Source organism: Castor canadensis, chromosome 14, assembly GCF_047511655.1.
Source record: "Castor canadensis chromosome 14, mCasCan1.hap1v2, whole genome shotgun sequence".
Classification (NCBI taxonomy): domain Eukaryota; kingdom Metazoa; phylum Chordata; class Mammalia; order Rodentia; family Castoridae; genus Castor; species Castor canadensis.
The window spans coordinates 93363870-93382763 of NC_133399.1; the positions used below are offsets into that span (position 1 = coordinate 93363870).

General features: G+C 33.6%; 1 long non-coding RNA gene across 1 annotated transcript in view; it reads right to left on the reverse strand.

The window, feature by feature from the left end:
* Nucleotides 1–1439: 1439 nt before the first annotated feature.
* LOC141416458 (uncharacterized) overlaps nt 1440–18894 on the reverse strand; it is a 107774-nt gene continuing 90319 nt past the window's right edge. Inside the window, exons 3-4 of the long non-coding RNA XR_012441181.1 lie at nt 3592–3724; nt 1440–1729 (exon numbers count right to left, since the gene is read on the reverse strand). This is a non-coding gene — a long non-coding RNA (uncharacterized lncRNA). The remainder of the gene's footprint in view (nt 1730–3591; nt 3725–18894) is intronic.

The following is an 18894-nucleotide window of genomic DNA, read 5'->3' on the forward strand; positions in this document are numbered from 1 at the left end:
TTTTCAACCTCAATGAAACAGGCTGGGACATTGGGAAAAAGTTTGGCATTTTAATCAGTGGAGAGGGAACAAATCCCAGTACTTTGCTGCATTTTCAACTCATTACAATCACTTATGAGAGCTCCTCATACCAGGCCTTTCACTCTTCTTATGAGGAGATGCAAAGTGAGTTTCCCATCTTAGTTAAAACCAAAAACCTGTTCCTCTCACTAGTTGAGTCTGTAGCACAACTTTGAATGTGACTTCCTGTTATGTTTGTGGGGGAACAAATATGGGAGACCATTGGCCATGGGAGGCAAAAGAGCTAAACCCCCAAGAGTCCTTTGATGAAACCACTCTCCCTAGCCTCGGGAGATCGTCTGTCTCCTAAAAACCTCTATTATTGGGAATTACTGTATCTCCCTCTGAAGGGCCAATTCTCCACCCCAGTAGGGGACTTGGTCTGTTTGGGACAAAAGTTTGACAATGACGCTACTCAGGAGACTTAGTGGTTGGGGGCTCCCAATCACATGGAGCCCAACCTCATCCTCTGGCTAAATTCCCTAAGCTTGCCATAGCCTGGGCTAATCTAACTGTGGGCATAGAGTAGCAGGCACCTAAGGGCTATAATGGATCTGTGGGGAATGAGCTTACACAATCCTTCCCAATGACTGGTTCAGATCCAGTGTGATGGGCACCATGTGGCCTTGCTTCCTCTTGCTCCCCTTCAGACAAGGGGAAAAAGGAATCTCCATATATGAGGAAAGGATAAGCAGAAAAAACAGAGCTACCCTACAAATAGGGGACTGGAAGGATGATGAATGGCCTCCAGAGCAGATCATTCTGCTACATCACACCCCAGTCTATATGTTCAACTGCATCATTTGGCTTCAGTCAGTGGTTGAGATTATACTAATGAAATAGCTAAATCTCTGAACATGTTAGTCAAACAACAAACTAAAATATGTAATGCCATCGACCAAAACCATTTGGCTTTGAATTATTTGCTAGCCTTGAAGGGTGGAGTATGTGGAAAGTTCAATCTGAGTGACTGCTGTATACAGATTGATGATGAAGAAAAGGTAATTGAAGAGATTACTGATAAGATGAAGACACATGCCCATGTCCCTGTACAGACCTGGAAGGGATGGAATCCCAATAACCTATTTAGGGGCTGGTTCTCAACCCTCAGAGGATTCAAGACCTTAATAGGGGCAATGTTCCTTGTCTTAGGAGCAACCTTGTTATTATACTGCCTAATCCCCTTGGTACTGCAGACTTTCAGAACCATTGTGGAAGCGACTATAGAAAGAAAGACAGCTGCTCATGTTATGCTGGTATGGAAACATAAACACTTACATCAAGATGATGCTCTTTTATCCAAAAGTGGGTCCAAGAATCAACGGGGGAATGTGGTAGAAAGGAAGGTGGGGGAAGGGAGTTGATGAATGCTACAGTGAAACAAAAGACAAACTAGAGTTAGGGAAAGTTACCTAGAGAAAAGAGAAAGGTCACTTTATTCCAGAGGTTAGAGCAATCAATGTGATGACATGTGATTTATGTATGGGACAAGCTGTACCTCCCCCTTCCATTCTGTAACCTGCACTAAATGGTATATAAGGAAAGCCCCCTTTGTTCTCAGGGCTCAGCCTTTGGACAGGAGTCTGCTGAGTTGCTGCTGGCTTGCTCAATAAACTTGCTTCCTGAAAGCTTTGGTGCTCTCTCAGTCTTTCAGTCTGTCTGAGCCCTCCTGCAACAAAGAGATTGAATATATCAATGAAGAATATCCAAAACTGTGGCAAAATTTAAAGTAGAATCAATAACTAAGAACTAGAATGATAGGGAAGAATTGCCAGATGATAGTTGACAGCAACTGGCTGGATGTATTGTATGACTGATTAGCTTACAGTACCAGGTTTCTTCTTGGTCTTTTGGTTTTTGGTTTATTTCCACAAATGCTGAATGTTCTGAGTAGGAAGGGTGAGTTAGAAAGATGCAAAGCCTGTCTTTTCTTCCTGTGTTCAAGGGCATGAGAGATTCAGTGTCAGGAAAGCTCTGACTGAGAAGTTGTGATCTGAAGAAAGAAATGAATTTCATGTAAATGAGGAGGTAGAAGGAGAAGGCTGGTGTTAGAAAACCAAGTTCTTCTATTTCCTTAGAAATATGTGAATTGAGATTTGAAGTTCTGAAAAGTTCAGATACCTTTACATTAGCAAAAATAAGATTGCCTTAAAAGCATTCCCAGATCACCATCTTAAACATTAATGCACTTAACCTGAAGCTTTAGTTCTGGAAATCCATTTCCAGTATAAAGTAACTGATATGCATAGATCAATTATGTTTACTTTGTTAAAATGACTTATGACAGTCACTTCCAACCTCCAATAAAATGTGATGAATAATCAAATAAACACCTTAGGGGAGACCATACACTTTCTTTTTGAAATATTTATGAAAGCTCTTTTGTCTAATAAAGATTAAGAAACACTTCACCAGGACTATTCCTTGCTCCTCATTTCCTGTGTGAGCATGCATACACATATAGACATATGGGGTTGGGGGATGAGAGGGAAAGAAGGAAAGAGAGAGAGACAGAGAAAAAGAAGAGCTCACCTAACAGAAAATCTTGAAAACAGTGCTCATTAAATTATGGAATAGCTTCATAAATTATATCAGTCATTTCCTTTCCTAACACATTCCAATTTGAATTGTAACACTATTTGTGGGTATTATCTTCTCCAAGACACGTCTTGAATTTTAAATAAACTTTTTGTATATTTATTTACTTAAGATACTGTTTATCACTGAAAATTTTTTGTCATATTTTCTGATTTTTATAAATTTCTTCTACAGGATGAAAATAAATACACATTGATTCTAAGATGGGCTATTGCCTCCTCTAGCTTTTTTTTTTGTTTTTATAATCCAGTGAGTTTCATTATAGCTAGAGTGATGGCTAAGATAATATATTTTAGAGCTACATGAACTCTCAGGGCTGACATTTACTATCAAAGGAATTTGCTCAATTTTTGTGACCACATGGAAGTTCAGTTTCCTTATCTGTAAAATGAAGATTATAATACATACCACCTTTTTGAGGATTAATTGTAATGACCATAAAAACAGCCTAGAACTGTAGGTGAAATATACAATACACTCAATAAGAGCTCTTACAAGCTATATTTTTTCACGTAATTTTATAATGGGAATTATTCTTCTTTTAGTTGAATGAATGTTTTAATTTTCTTAAATATGGTTTCATCTCAATAATTGCTTCCTAATTGTTCAAGTCAAAATATTCATTACAATATGTAGTTATTTATATCTACATTGGATCCAGTTGCTGGCATGGTTTCCAGAAGTTTTATAGAAAAAACTCTATGACAGCTATCAGAATTAATCAGTTCAATCTTAATCCAGAGTCATAACAGTGCTATATAACAAATATAAAAGAGAAAGTGTATTCAATATTTAACATTTCATTGGGTAACATTTAATATTTTAACCATGAAAAGACAGTTGTCTGAGATATAAGCATATATTCTGGTAACAAAATTTGTAAACGATAATTTCAAATAATGAAAAACAGCCTAAATTAAAAAAAATACAAACCTTTGGATTTGCCTTTTCTAGTGTCCTTTGGAGCTGATGCCTTTCACTTCAAGTTCAGATGTCAGTGAAATTTTTCTGACTGCTGGTTTATCCCAATTAGTAGTCCACATAGAGAAAAACTGGATATTCTTAACTATTGGAGAAAATATTTTATAGTAAAATGTTCATATCTTTGAATGATGATGGCAGATTTAGATTTTAAAAATAGAATAGTAAGAATGCTTGCTATTGTCATAAATAATTCAGTCTGCATATGAATACTTTAAAATAAATAAATCTGAAATTCAAAATAAAATACATCCAAAAATTTTACAATCCAAAACTTTGATACTTTGGTCTATAAACAATATGCCTTTTTTGCATATCAGTATATGCTAAATAAAATGGAACCACTTGAATTTTGTATTCAACATTTACTTTTCCTTTGAATTTTGCTATATCAATATTTTGTTAATTTGGTTTATGATTGATAAAGATGAAGTTAAAATACTAACTTCTACCTTTTAAATTATCGAGGTTAAAATACAATAGTTTATTTAAAATAAACTATCATAAAATATATAAAATAAAGATTGTTATATATAGGTTTTGCTATCAGTATATTTTCTTCACTTGTTGCCATAAATTTAATTTTTACATTATTAATGACCAAATTGACAATTATTTTGATTTAGCAATTTTTAAATGGTAACTGTTTTTAACTTGAAAATTCTCTGGAAACACTTATATACCATTATTTGTCCACTCAGAACTTCCGAGCTGCCAATCATGGTAGTACATATCTGTAATCCCAGTAGGAGGACGTTAGTTAGAGAACAGCCCAGAACAAAAACATGACACCTGTTCTGAAAAATGAATAAAGTAAAAAAGGGTCAGGGTGGGGCTCAAGTGGTGGAATGTCTACCTAGAGAGCTCAAAGCCCTGAGTTCAAATCCCTTTACTGCCAACATAAAAAATAAAGACAAAAACTGTGCACTTATAAAATAACATATGATATTCAAAAATTATTTAATGAAATAAGTAGCAGAATTAACACCATGGTTTAATGTTATCTTGTGTTGGATGGTCTGCTCTTACATTGGCTTCTGTTTTCAGAACCCCTTTTATCACTTCATAAGGACACTCAGCATTTCCAAACCCAACCTTCTTACACCATGTTACAAGTTCTTTCATATAAATTTCCTTCTTTTTAAAAATTCTTTTCATTACCATTGTTGTGCTGGGTGGGGGGTACATTGTGGCATTTACAAAAGTTCTTATAACATGTCAAATCTATCATATTTGATCTCAATCCCTTCTCCATTCTCATTTACATTCCCTCCTCCCATTTTTGGAACAGTTACAACAGGTCTCATTTTTCCATTTATATACATGTGTCCACAGTATTTGCACTACATTCACCCTCCCATGTGCTGTCCCCACCTACTCCCTCTCCCATTGATACCAACCTCCCCAGTCAAGACCTGTTCTGACCTCCTATTCTCCAATTTTATAAAAGAAAGGAAAAAATGACATTTTTGCTTGTTTAATATAACTACACAGGGAGTTACCTTGTGACATTTCCATGTATATATGTATTATAACCCAAATTGGCTCATCTCCTCTATTTTTCTTCTTTCTACCTTAGTATCCTTCTTATGGTGGTTTCAACAGGTTTAAAAATTCTATATTCATTCTTGTATAGAGACTACATCAACCATATTCACCTTAAATTCCTTCTTCTAACCTCCGCCTCTCCTGTGTGACCTCCTCTTAGCATGACCTGTTTTTCATAATATTGCTGTATTTGCATTAGATCTATATTCCACATTTGAGAGAAAATATGCAACTTTTGGCCTTCTGAACCTGGCTAACTTCACTTAAGTTGATGTTCTCCAGTTCTATCCATTTACATGCAATGACAACATTTCATTCTTTGTGGTTGAATAAAATTCCATTTTGTATAAATATCACATTTTCTAGATCCATTCATCAGTAGTTGGGCATCTTGGCTGTTTCCATAGCTTAGCTATTGTGAATAATGCTGCAAGAAATATAGGTGTGCAGGTGCTTTTATTGTGACCTGACTTACATTCCTTTGGGTATAACCCTAGGATTGGAGTTGCTGAATCATATGGCAGGCCTACTATTAGTTTTTTGAGGAGCCTCCATACTGCTTTCCATAGTGGTTACTAATTTACATTCCCACCAAAGATTGTTTTTTCCTGCATCCTTGCCAGCATTTGTTGTTGTTTGTGTTCTTAATGGTAGCTATTATTTCTTAAATACTGTCTAAATGACTTGCTATTTCCAAACCCAACTTGACCACAAGCAGGCTGTGCTACTCATATCACCACCTCACTCAGCAATAACAAACTTACACACATCCATTGTTGCCCATGATTTTTCCAGGAATTTAGGTACGGATAATTTGAATATGGAAATGTGATATGGTTGAGAAGAAACAAGAGAGATAGTGCTTGGCCTCAAAGTAATCTTTAGGATGTGAAGGACCTTTAACAAATGTTTCTGTGCTTTCCCTTATTATGCAGAAAATTAATCAAATATGCATTACAAAATTTATAAGTCAGTTTAACTGTATGTGACTTAATGATCAGTATTTAGAATAGTGAAACAGTGCAACTTATGAACTCATGTATTCCACATTCTGTGACGTTCTTTTCTACAAAGAATGAAACTCAGCTCTTTTGTTCAAGTTCAGGAACCATATCTTTCTCTTGTTAATCTGCAATGTGTCCTTCCCAGCTAATTTCATATCTCTCAGTACAGAACAAGGCAGCAATGCAGTTATTATTCATAATGCCATAGCATCGTATTATACTGAAACAAAATAGATTTTCTTGATTTTAGTTCCTTAATACCATAAATTTGATGCTGGTTCTGTAATTATAAACAGCACTGCATCATCAGTCACTCCAGGAAAGAAAACTGGCTCTGAATGACTTTCTCAGAGGTTGTTATTTACTTGGTTGATGATCACCAATGCAAATATCACCCAGTATTTGAAGAAAACTTTGAAAAACTATTGATTTTCTTATTAAATTTACCATTCAGGATTGAATAGTATAATTGTACAGTGACATTTCTTCCAATTAAGTTATCATCTGGTCTTTTTAAGCCACAATCAATGCTAAACTAATGTAGTGATTATTCTAATTCAAATAACTATTACTGGAAATGTTTTCTTTTTTCACAATAAATTTTTTTTCTACTTAGGTTAAAGAAATGGACTGAAGAGACATGTTTTTCTAAGAGACAGTATCTTCGATGACTTTTGATAGTCTTAGAGATTCCTTTATGACAAATACAAGGGAGATAACTTAGTCAGGATGGGCCAGGAAATTGTTAGAGATCATTTCCTTCTTTCATTTCCTTGATTTTGTGCCAAGGTTTGGAAAGAGAATTGTATAAAAATATTGACATTTTTCAGATTCTGAGTCACTAGTCTTAAGTTAGGACCATTGGATTCCACTTTAATTTTCTCAAAGAACACATTTCCTGAGTTCTGGGCAAATTTACTCCGCAAATGTTACATAATTTCCACTAATTTTCTAAATAAAGTTACATTTATAATTTATGTTCTTTCTGAAGTGTTCACAACCTTACCAGTACTCAGCTGTGGATCATTCTTAAATACTATGCACGTCACAGGAATTCAATAAATATTCTTACTATCAAAGAATAATAGGGAAAACTTAAAGTTCAATAGAACATTGATTCTGTCTATTTTTATATTAGTATATCCTTATTTGAAGGACTAACACATAGTAAGCAGCACTTAATAAAACTTGTGGAAGGAACGGAAGAAGGAAGACATGGAGTGAATAAAGGAATGGAAGAATTGACTAGGACTCTATTGAAACTTTTGTGTAATTATAATGAACTTTCTATGAGGTTCATTGTTATGGTGTGTTTCTCTGTGGATTTGATTATGCTTCCTGTGCCTATCTGTATGGAGTATGTGTAAGAAGGGTCACATATAGGTTTTATAAAGGATGATTTGTAGATAATGACTTTGGCTGTAATAATGAGAGGTAATGTGCAATATACCCCTTGTGAAGTCTGGTGACAGGAATTAAATTAACTCATGTCACTATTGTGAAGCAAGGTTAACTTGAACTGAGCTGTATCACATTCCTGCATCCACTTAATAATGGCCCTGCCACTGGATGGTTAGGAGATAAATTAACTGAACTGTGATATAAGAAAGCTTGTAATCAAGCCAAAAGCTGAGACAACCCATATGATATTAATATTCCAATAAACCCATTTTGGATCTAGGTAAGAAATAATCTTGAATTATGCTTTGTAAAAATGATCATTGTATAAGCAGTTTGATGATTAAAGCTTATCAGTGGAAATTACCTCATTCAGGCTTAAAATGCTTTATGCTGATCCCAACCAGTCAGGGTATACTTTTTTAGGAAGAATAAAGTTTGGGAAAATATGTAATTCAGGTTAGATGAATTTTTGCTTGTTTTGGCTGGGTTTTCACCTATAAAATACTTAATATCACTCTTTTAAATTTATTGGTGACATTTTAAGAAACAATGCTTCTTTTTTTAGGCATGGTTAGGTCAAAAGGAAACTCTTTTCCAGAACATAAATAAAACTCAGGAAAATGTGCTGCAGTTGTTAATTTTTTTCCTGACAAACTGTGTAGCAGTTTGATTGAATTTCTTACCCTTTTACATGATTACATTTTAAAATTCAGTGGAAGAATTTGAGCCTCCTTTCCAAACAAAGATTACTAAGGTAACTGGATTCAGAGAGGAAGGGGATGGGGCAGATACATGCACACAGGGATTGCTGATGAGGAGGAAAAGCAGAGTATCATAATCCAAAGTAATGTTAATGACATAGGCCAATGTCAAACATTTACTAATGATTTATTAATTCCACGAATGTTAATTCAAGTTCTAATTACCATATGTCATGCTAGTCATTAAAAACTGAAAACATGGACAATACAGTCCCTTTTTTTGAGGAAGCCTACTGTCTTATAGGAAAGAAAGCATGTAAACAAAATAAAGAACAAAAGTATTGCTATAAATATCAAAAAAGGGATAGTTTCAAAAAGAGCACAGAGAAGACGATACTTACTCTCGCTGGTAGAGGATAGAGAAGACTTCTAAGAGGAAAGGATTCTGAGCTCAATGTAATATTGAAGAGAAAATGAGCAGAAGTACAAGATGGATGAATGTCATTATAAGCAAAGAAAAACAAACTTTATGAAAATGTGGACATGTGGATGAAGTGAAAAATGCAATTATTAATATTCAAGCTATCTAAGTAAGAGGTCCAGATGGGAGAAAAAAATCAAAAAGATATCCAGGACCATGACAGGCCATGCTAAGATGCTTAGAATGGTCTCCTGAAGAAACAAGAGCCACCAAAGGGGTTCTAAAACGGTTCATGAAATGAAAGTCACTTTTAGCACAGCGTGGAAGTTGAATTGGGAAGGAGACTGGAATGAACTCAGAGGTGAGTTAGAACTTAAGAGTCTACACAGTAAAGTCCTAGGGTGCAGAATATTTAAGAAAAGTTTGTCATCTCAAGTTCACTAACAAGTACATAATTCCAAATGATCCCTCGAGAGAAAAATCTTTTCTACTGATTAAGATTTATAAAATATTTTGATCAAATATCAAAATAATCACAAATTAAATGTAAAATTTCACATATCACTCAAATTTCCTTCATCCATATTCCAGAAATTCTGTCTGAAATTCATTTGCCTCGGAAGAGGCATTTTTTTCTCCATAGCCTCTGTTTACTACTGTGTTGTTCAGGATCTTCCTACTTACTAGAATTTTCAATTCCCCATTTGTGACAGGCAGTGTGGAAAACTAGTATTACATAATATTTACTATGTTATTCAATCTTTATTGTAGTCATTAAAAACATAAAGAGTCCAAAGTTACATTGGCTAGAAAATACCAGTAACTAAGACAGGAAGTGCTTACACTGAAATTTCAGGCAAGCTTACCTTCTTCCTCTGTCAAGAATCAGGGCACAAACCTACTTGTATATTCTTTTACAATTATATTATGATGTTCAAAGCAAAACTTCATATAATTTAAATTAGTCCAAATGTTCACTAGTAAAAAGAACATGGCGGGATCTAGCTTCTGCTCCTTGACTTCAAAATACAACTCAACATCATCTGTAGAGTAGATGTCTGGTAGATCTTGAATACATGTAGCAAATTCATAACAATTCATACACTGATGATCTTAGAAGATCACTGTCCTTACTGATATATTATTCACTACTATCAGCAATTGTTTGCTCAAACAGATTCTTTGGTTGTTAGTCTATTATAGTTAGACAAGCATAAAGATTTAATAATGTGTTTTGATATCTAAGTACAACAAAGTTCATAAAATTGCTAATTTTTGTTGTCTTAGTGTTTTAATAAAATGTCTTGCATTTATGACCTTTCCCATGTGAACTCTTTCCCAAATGGTCCTTTGAAAAATCAGTAGCTCTTCCGTATGGGGGATTGGAAATCTGCCACAAAGTCTGAATATATTATTTACCTAGTTTTATTATAACCATCTTTTTCTTGGTTTGTTCTCTGTACTACGATGTGAACATTCAAAGTGAGTACTATGGATACTTTTTCTTTGCCAACAACACCTTGTTGAGTATTTCCCATAGAAAGCATCAAGAAATATTTCCTGAATGAACATATGAATACACTGTATTCATACTTCCAAAAATTATTGGATTGTCACTTGCCTATATATCAAGAAACAAATAGTCTAAAAAGTTACTAATTCTCTGAATCACAAAATAAAATTATTGTAATGTGTTTCACGTGGAAATGCTCAAGTTTTCTGCACAGGGAAATATTTACTAAAAGACATCTATCTCATATATTACATATGATATGAATTAAAAAATAATAGACTACAATGTCATATCATGACTCAAGAATGAGACTTGTGAATAATTGGTTCCTTAAAAAAGAACAGCTGTTATAGCCTAAAGAGAAAACAGACAAGAAACTCATCTTACTATCAGAATGCCTTGGTTTAGTATTCATCACACTAATTGTTGACCCCAGCATGGTTGGAGAGGCTTCAGTAAACAAGAGATGAATACTGAAGTTAAGTCAAAAGATTAAATTGTTTTCTTTGAATTCTGAAATTTTGTTTGTTTTCTTGTTGTGGAGGAAATTGAACCAAGGGCCTTGTACATCCTAGGTAAGTGTTCTACCACTGATCTACATGTCTAGCCTAGAATTCTCATTTTTAAAACTTAAACCTATTGGATAAGATAATAATTGGAAAGTTATATAATCAAATAATAAAGGTACTAGATTGTACCTGTACTTACTTCTTAATCATAAACTGGGATAATGGAACATACCTGAAGCTTTAAAAGATGTGGCTTTTACTCTACATTGAAAAGGGTTTATAATTAGATTGAGAAAAGCTCATAGAGCCAACAAAATTCTGGATTATAGACCAAAAATAAGTCTTTGCCAGATGTTTGTGGATTATTGTGTCAGCCTCTGAAATAAGTAAAGTTATATTTATATAATGATACATTTTTAATGTTTTGAGGAAGAGCGTTTCGCTCAGCCTGTTTCCATAGCATCATTTTGTGACACTGTATGAGTTGGAACAAGACAGCATAAGACAGTCCCGGGTTTTATCAGTATAGAACACCTTATATTTTTTATGGCAGTGTCCTGGAAAAAATAGCTCATAAGTTATGGTTCATTTGAACTTTGGATGCACTAGAGGTGAACAATCATGCTCTTTGTTCAGCACTCTGCAAAGAAAACGCCACTTTCAATTTCTGAGATGTGTGCATCCACAAACACAATGTCACCACACTCATCTTGCCATTCAAAGTAATTTTTCATCTTTTGCAGAGTAATGAAAGGTGACAGGTTAAGAAGATCACAAGACTGACAACATACAGCTGGTGCTCATTTCAACAATGATTCTCTTCTTTGGATTAATGTTGGTGTACAAGGTGGCTGTGACTACTCTAAATTCTACACGAGAAGTGTTCATTACTCCTATAAACCTTGTGACTCATAATATCCAATCTAAGTTAGAAAAACATTTCCATTATTACAAAAGTTGAAATGTGGACAAATAAGGAGAAAAAGCATTTTAGAAAAAACAAAACCCACTACTAATTGCATTGCTTCCTAGAAATGTGAACACAAATAAAGAAGTCAAAATCACACAAACAGCAGAATACACAAAAAAGGGACAATGCAAATATAATATAAAATCATCAGGTTTCCATAAAACTAAAGACAAGGAAACTGGAAGCTTTGGTTGACACTATGGTTTTTATAAGAAGAATAACTCAAGAATGGTATAGAGATGCAAAAAACAAATCTTTTTTTTTTTTTGTTTTATTTTATTGTGCTGGGTAGGGATACATTGTGGCATTTACAAAGGTTCTTATAATATATTAAATATATCATACTTGATTTCACCACCTTCATCATTCTTTTATGCCCCCTTCTTTCCACTTGAGAAATAGTTTCAATAGGTATCTTTTTTTCCATTTACATTCATGTGTACACAGTATTTGCACTGCATTCACCTTCTTGCATTTCTTGATTAAAGGAAAAATGGCTTTTGGACTGAGAAACTACCATCCTCCAAAATCAGTCCTTTCTATGCATTGTTGTACAGTCATAGCATAATCTGTTAGATATACCTTGACAGTGATTACTTTTCTGCATAGATTTAAGAAGAGATTCCAAAATATCAAGGACCCTAAGATGGCTATGTACTGACTTGAGTAAGGCAATGCTGCTTTTGCAAAGCATACTGTACAAGAATGAGGCTGGTAAAAAAGTACCATTTTGGTTGAGTTATTTGCATATTCACGTGAAGAAAATATTGACCTGTGAGTCTGGGTGAATTCTTCCTCCAGATAAGCTTATGTAGTAATCTATCTCTGTTTGGTTCTCACAGTGCTCTGTGCATTTTTTAATATACCATTTATCACAATATTTTATTATTATTCTTTTAAAACTAAATTCACATAAAATATTAATCAACAAAAAGCACACATATATGGAATAACCACTATATTCATGTATTTAAATTATTTCTCTCATGTTAAGGTAGTGAGAATTATGTTGCATTTATCTTTCTAGCACTTAGCATAATTATTGGTGAATGGTTATTGACAATTAATAAGTAATAATTGAATAAATTCAAGAATATCTTGGATCTACAGTAATTCTTAAATCTCAGTAAAGTTTTAGAAATTGTCATGCTTTGGAATTAGAATGACTTAAATGGGCTCTATAAACTTTTAGATGACCGCACTCTGATTAGTTTGAACTTTCAAAAATAGCATGATATCTTAGAGGTATGCATGAATTTAATGTGTTTCTAAATTTGAGAGTGAAAAACAGGAGAAAAATCAGAGAAAAGATGAAGATAATTTAGTGGAGATAGAAATAAAAACTAATTAAGAGCAATGAAAACCAGTAATTGATCAGGGCATGCCATGATTATAGATAGAGAAAATGGTTACTCTATATATTAATATATACATTCATTCATTCATTGTATGTTCAGTAACTTTCTTGTCCATAATGGGTTGTGTGCTCTGGAGTTGGGAAACATGGAAGCAAGACAGAGTCTGCCTTAGGACTTATGGATTGAATGAATAGAAGGAAAATCCAGTAGGCATGTGTCAAAGCTTGAGTTTGATGGTCATAGGAGACTCTCCTAGGCAAGGAGTGCAGGCAGCACTAATAAAAACACTGGCAAGATCCAGAGGCAAGAGACAATATGAAGGTTGAAAGAATTAAAGTGAATTTATGTTCTCTTTTGCATGGAATGTAAAAAACTCCTTCAGAAAAAAAATACTTTTCAGAAATTTGTGGATATATATATCAAATTACATAAATTAATTTTTACTTCTCTTAGTAAATTCTACCACTTTTTTCTTTCTTCCCCTACCTGTCTCTCTCCATTCATCCCTACCTGCTTCTTCTCTCCTCTCTCCATCCTCCCCCATTCCTTCTCTCTCCCTTCCTTCCATCTTTCCTCTTTCTTGATTGTATTTCACTTTTTCAAACAGTACATGAGTTTTCTTGCATGTGAAGTGATGAGGGTTCATCAGAATTTTAAACCTAAGTCTTAATGACCTGAATGCATGACCTGTTTTATTACATACATATTTTTAACTCAAATGGGAATACATATTCTCGTCTTGAATCTTGTTCTGTATGTTCTGAATAATCTAATCTCTCTCTTAAGCATGTGGCAAAAATGATAAAAACTTTTCTTAATGTAGTAAGACAAAAGGCTAATGTGACAATCCTTGCTTGAGTTGTGGAGACAGTGATGAACCAAATTAGACTGTGTTATCACAGCTCTTGGAGGTATTAAAACAATTCAGCCTGGTTCTCTGGAGTACATAGGTCAAAGTCAGCTGAGATGACCTACAAATTTTTCTGATGGTCTATCTCCAAATGTGCGATGGAATGTGAGTGACTTAGTGCTAGTGTACCTTTAGTCCACCCCACCAATAACTTTGATTCCTTACACCTTTGCTTTCAACATCTGATTTTATGACATATGATAAATAAATAAAAATATTTAGAGACATGAGACCTACTTGCCTTAAAAAATCTTTACTATACTAGCATCTACATTAATAAATACTAATTTATTTTTTGCAGATAATTTTAGAATGATTTAAATATCATAATGATTAGGTGAAAATAATTGATTTCAAAGGTTTGCATTAAGAGGCATGTATTCTAATTTACCAAGTATTAAATCCAGTTCACAGGGTAATTTTCAAAAGCATAAGAGCGTCTTTATGAAATAATTTAATTTTGAAAGGAGCCCAGATACCTCAACATGTTTTCCAATGGAAAGAAGTATAACTGTTCAAGATTTATGCTTGTTCCAGAATGTATAACCTAATAATCATCCTTCTAGAAACATCCTCTAAAGGAAGGTATATAAGATAGGCAGTCCATTAAGGCATTGGAATATCATGCAAACATCTATTTAATTGTGACATGTACACTTTTCACAAATGTCTGAAGTCTTCATCACATTTTTTCAGGGGCACATGAATGCCTAAATGTTTAATAATATTTTTAAGAGTTGAAATTATCTCAAAATCAAAGTGAAACCTCAAGTTGTCTAATGTCAGACACCAGGGCCATGCTTGACAAAAAGTCAGCAAATGTAACATTATTATATTTTTGGTAGGACTAGACTTTGAACTCAGGACTTTACACTTGCTTTGCTACTGCTTGAGCCACACCTATAGTCCATTTTTTCTCTGGTTATTTTGGAGATAGAATCTCATGAACTGTTTTCCCAGGTTTGCCTCAACAGCAATCCTTCCTATCTCAGCCTCTCAACTAGCTAGGATTACAAGTGTGAGGCACTGGTGCCAGGCATTAGAAAGCAATGCTTGCTTTGGCTAACAAGAGTTGTTTGGAGGAAATTGTCTTCTATTTGGTATGTATCATCCTTATCTTCTATTGTGTCATGTAAAGGATCAAAATAAAGTGCCCAGCTTGCTTCCTTCCTTTTCGGGCATTGAGATTTTATCTGAAAGCCTTATACCAGAATCAAGGGTAGCAGTACTAGTGACTTCCTCAGCAGTACTCCTCAGGAATAGATTTGCTTTGAAAGTTTGTATTCATGCTTGGATGCTGCTTCTGCAATGTGAAATAATAGTCCATCAGTTTTTAAAAGTCTTGAGCTTCCAAGAGAATAGCAATTAAAAATGCCCCTTTGTGACTAAAGGATTTTCTGGTGAACTGAAATAGCTGATATCAAACTCCACAAATGACTAATTTCCTACAAAGGGAAGTGAGATTTAAAGAATAGCATTTCTGGGCTGGGGGTATAGCTCAGTGACAGAGCACATAATCAGCATGCATGAAGCCCTGGTTTGAATTATTAGCAATGCAAACAAAAAGTACCCCCAAACAAAACGTCAAATGACCAATGAATGTGTATGTTTCTTATATCATTTTAGCTCAAATTTTGCCTTTATTAGGAACAAATAAAATAGTGAATATAGATTTTTAATTTTAATTTATAAAACTGTTTCTTCAAAATGAATGAATTCCTTATCTAGACAACAGTAGTTTGATAGATGACTCTTGTAAATAATTGAATTATGCCTCTCCTAAAAGATATAATGAAATGCTAACTCAGAATATATGTATTGAGTGCAAATTTCAGAATGTCATTTTATTTGGAACTAGAGTGTTTGCAGCTATAATTAGTTAAAAAAAGACTATCTTAGAATATGGTGGAAATGAAATCCTATGTGCCTGGTATATTTATAAGAAGAGAAGGAAAGACAGAGAGACACCCATACATGGTAGGAGAAGACCCCAGAAAGATGGAGGCAGAGATTAAAGTGTACAGTTGCAACTCAAAGAACTTCATTAAGATATCATGGCAGAAAATCTTGAAATTTATGACTAAAATATGACAAAAGTATGCATGGAGATAGTAGCCAACATAAAAATAACCAGTAAGTAAAAGTTTCAGCATCCAGTATGAATTTCAGCTTGGATGTGAAAATGTGAACATGAAATCGTTGTGTTTTTTATCATATTAATTATGACTTCTAATTACAAATACTTGCAGGAAATTTAAAAAGTAGCATAAAAATATTAAGTCATAAAATCTGCAAAGATGAATCATAAGTATTGTAGAAAGTGTTAAGAAACTAAAAATCTAAGCTACAGTTAACATAACTCTCAGCTTTTTAAAGGATTTGAATGAAGTTCAAAAATTTTCATTAACTACACATCTTAAAACTTATAATTTTCTGCATATGAAACGCACACCTTCCTTTCAGCTATTTCTGACAGGGAGACCAAAAGAACACCACAAACTGAGAGTAGTTTTAGAAAAAGTGCTCTTTATTGTGCCTGACTTTGAAGGAGAGGAAGTAAATTGGGTCATAATCTGTCATCCATCCAGGTGGTTCATCACTGAATAGGTCCTGGAACTTGTAAACCTTTTTTTCTTTCTCTTTTCTCCTTTAAGTATTAAAGATCAAGGTGATTACCACCAGTAAAAACCACTCTCCTACTACAAATATATTATCGATTCACAGTTTCCCCCAAAGTTTTAAGGAGAAGGCAGTAGTGAGACGAAGGTGCCTTTGCTGGTTTGAGTGCCTACCCTGGGACAATTATATGTGTGAGAGGGTATTGACAAAGAGCTCTGAGGCCATGGATGAAATACAGCAGTCAGGGTGAAGAAGCCATTTTTCATTTAATAAACACTTCTGAAAGGCTTGTCGCTGCACACTAAATTTATTGGCATAGCTCAGATAGTTCTATTTTTTTCTAGTTGTGCCTCTATAAAACTTCCTTAATCAGCTGGAATAAGATATGTGACACTAATGCCATAAATCTTATAAAGAGGTCAGTTAAATGATCCTCATTTCAGGGGCACCTGCAGTATTTCTTATAGATATTTTAATGAGTGACACTAGAGGGCTTTATTTGCTTTCCAAATGAAAGGTATAAAATTATTCATTAGCTGAGACTTATTGGTTTTATTTTGTAAAGATTCTAAAATATTAAAAGTAAGATGTTTTAATTTTAAGTACCTCATCTGATATTACATATTGAATGTTGTTTTCAATCCCATATTCCTGTGGCATCTTATTCCTGTGGTTTATTTCCAAGAGAACTGCTCCTGAGAAAGTACTCCTGGAGACTGAAAGGCATTTTATAGGTGGGGTAGACTCTGAGATTAGAGCATTGAGCATTTCTCACCCTTCCAGCTTTATTTACACTGACATCCAATTTCTCTACTTTCAGAAGCATATAAATAATAGGTTGTAGAAATTTTTTCTTTTACCAGTAACAAATAGTTTTGTAATATGTTCCCTCAAGACTCACATTTTTTATTTGCTATTATCTTTTTACTTTAATAAATAGATTATTATAGAGGAGAAATGGGTCCACAGAAATTTATTCCTGACCCAACTGCATGAGATCAGTTTCTTGTAGGTTGGGTTGGTCAACACGGCAGCCTGTGGTCTGTTGTCAGAGAATAATGCTTTAAGGAAGGAAGAAATGTGGGCATGTCATTGAGCAATTTTGATTCTCTTTATTCCACTGTACAAAATGGGGATTGTGTGTTTTTCATCAGGGCAACAGAAAGGAAATATTATATATTATTATATATGTAGTTATATATGTCAGCTTCTGAGGATACAAACATTTAGTTCATCATATAGAATGTTACATTTTTTGCAGTTAAAAATTTTATACAAAATACTACTAATACTATTATTACTAATTCATAATATTAACAATCATACTATAAACTATTACTAATGCACAGTATTGATATTCATAGCAGCAACATTTGCTAAAGCAAATTTTCCTGTGACTTCTAAGGATAATTCAGATTTATTACCAATAACAGGCCTTTGTGAAAGCAGAAAAATATTATAATAGTTTAATTCTCCTCTCTCTAATTCATGTGGCAAAACAACTATACCTTGAACCAGGTTTAAGAGCTGTTTTCTTCTGTAATATAAGGGAGATATTTATTTTTGTGTTTTGTCATTGCAATAAAGCAGAAAGTTCTAGTGATTTTCATAGCTCATCCAACAACCCATCATACATGCATGGATTTTCCACATAAACATGAAAACTTTAAATATATTTAAATATACTTTGTGTATTTTAAGCTCTAAATATGTTTAAAACTTGCAAATGAAAATGATTGTCTCTATCAGAAAATTAAAACTTTCTTTTTAATTACAGTCTTTAAATTATGGTTCTGGATATATAAAGACATCATTGTCCCTGTTTTTAATGAAGATTTTTAGGTAGATCTTAATTATTCAGACCCTAGCTTGTATTGTTTATATTCCCTCAATGCAGAAATTTTGCAAGGTTTTTTTTTTCAAATTATAGTTACAATATTAATTTTCTCCCAAAAGTTTGCTAGTTTGTTGCTCCATTTTTCCTCAAAATAACTATCCTTACGAATAGTTTAAACATTCCTTTAGTAAGTGTTATCATCATTCAACATGGTAATCATACACACTTAAGTAAATTTTAAGAAAATCTTAAATGATTTCTAATGACATGTTTTTAAGAAGGAACACAAAACTTTGAGGGTCAATTTTTAAGTTTTCTTTTGCTCCAAAGGCTCTGTGTGTTTACTAGACAGATGACAATCAAGAAATCTCTATGGAAAAACAGTCATAATTCTTCTAAAATTGGTATAATATTGTTTGTGAAACTGAGATTATTCTAAGATTCTAACCCTAGAGAATAAAATA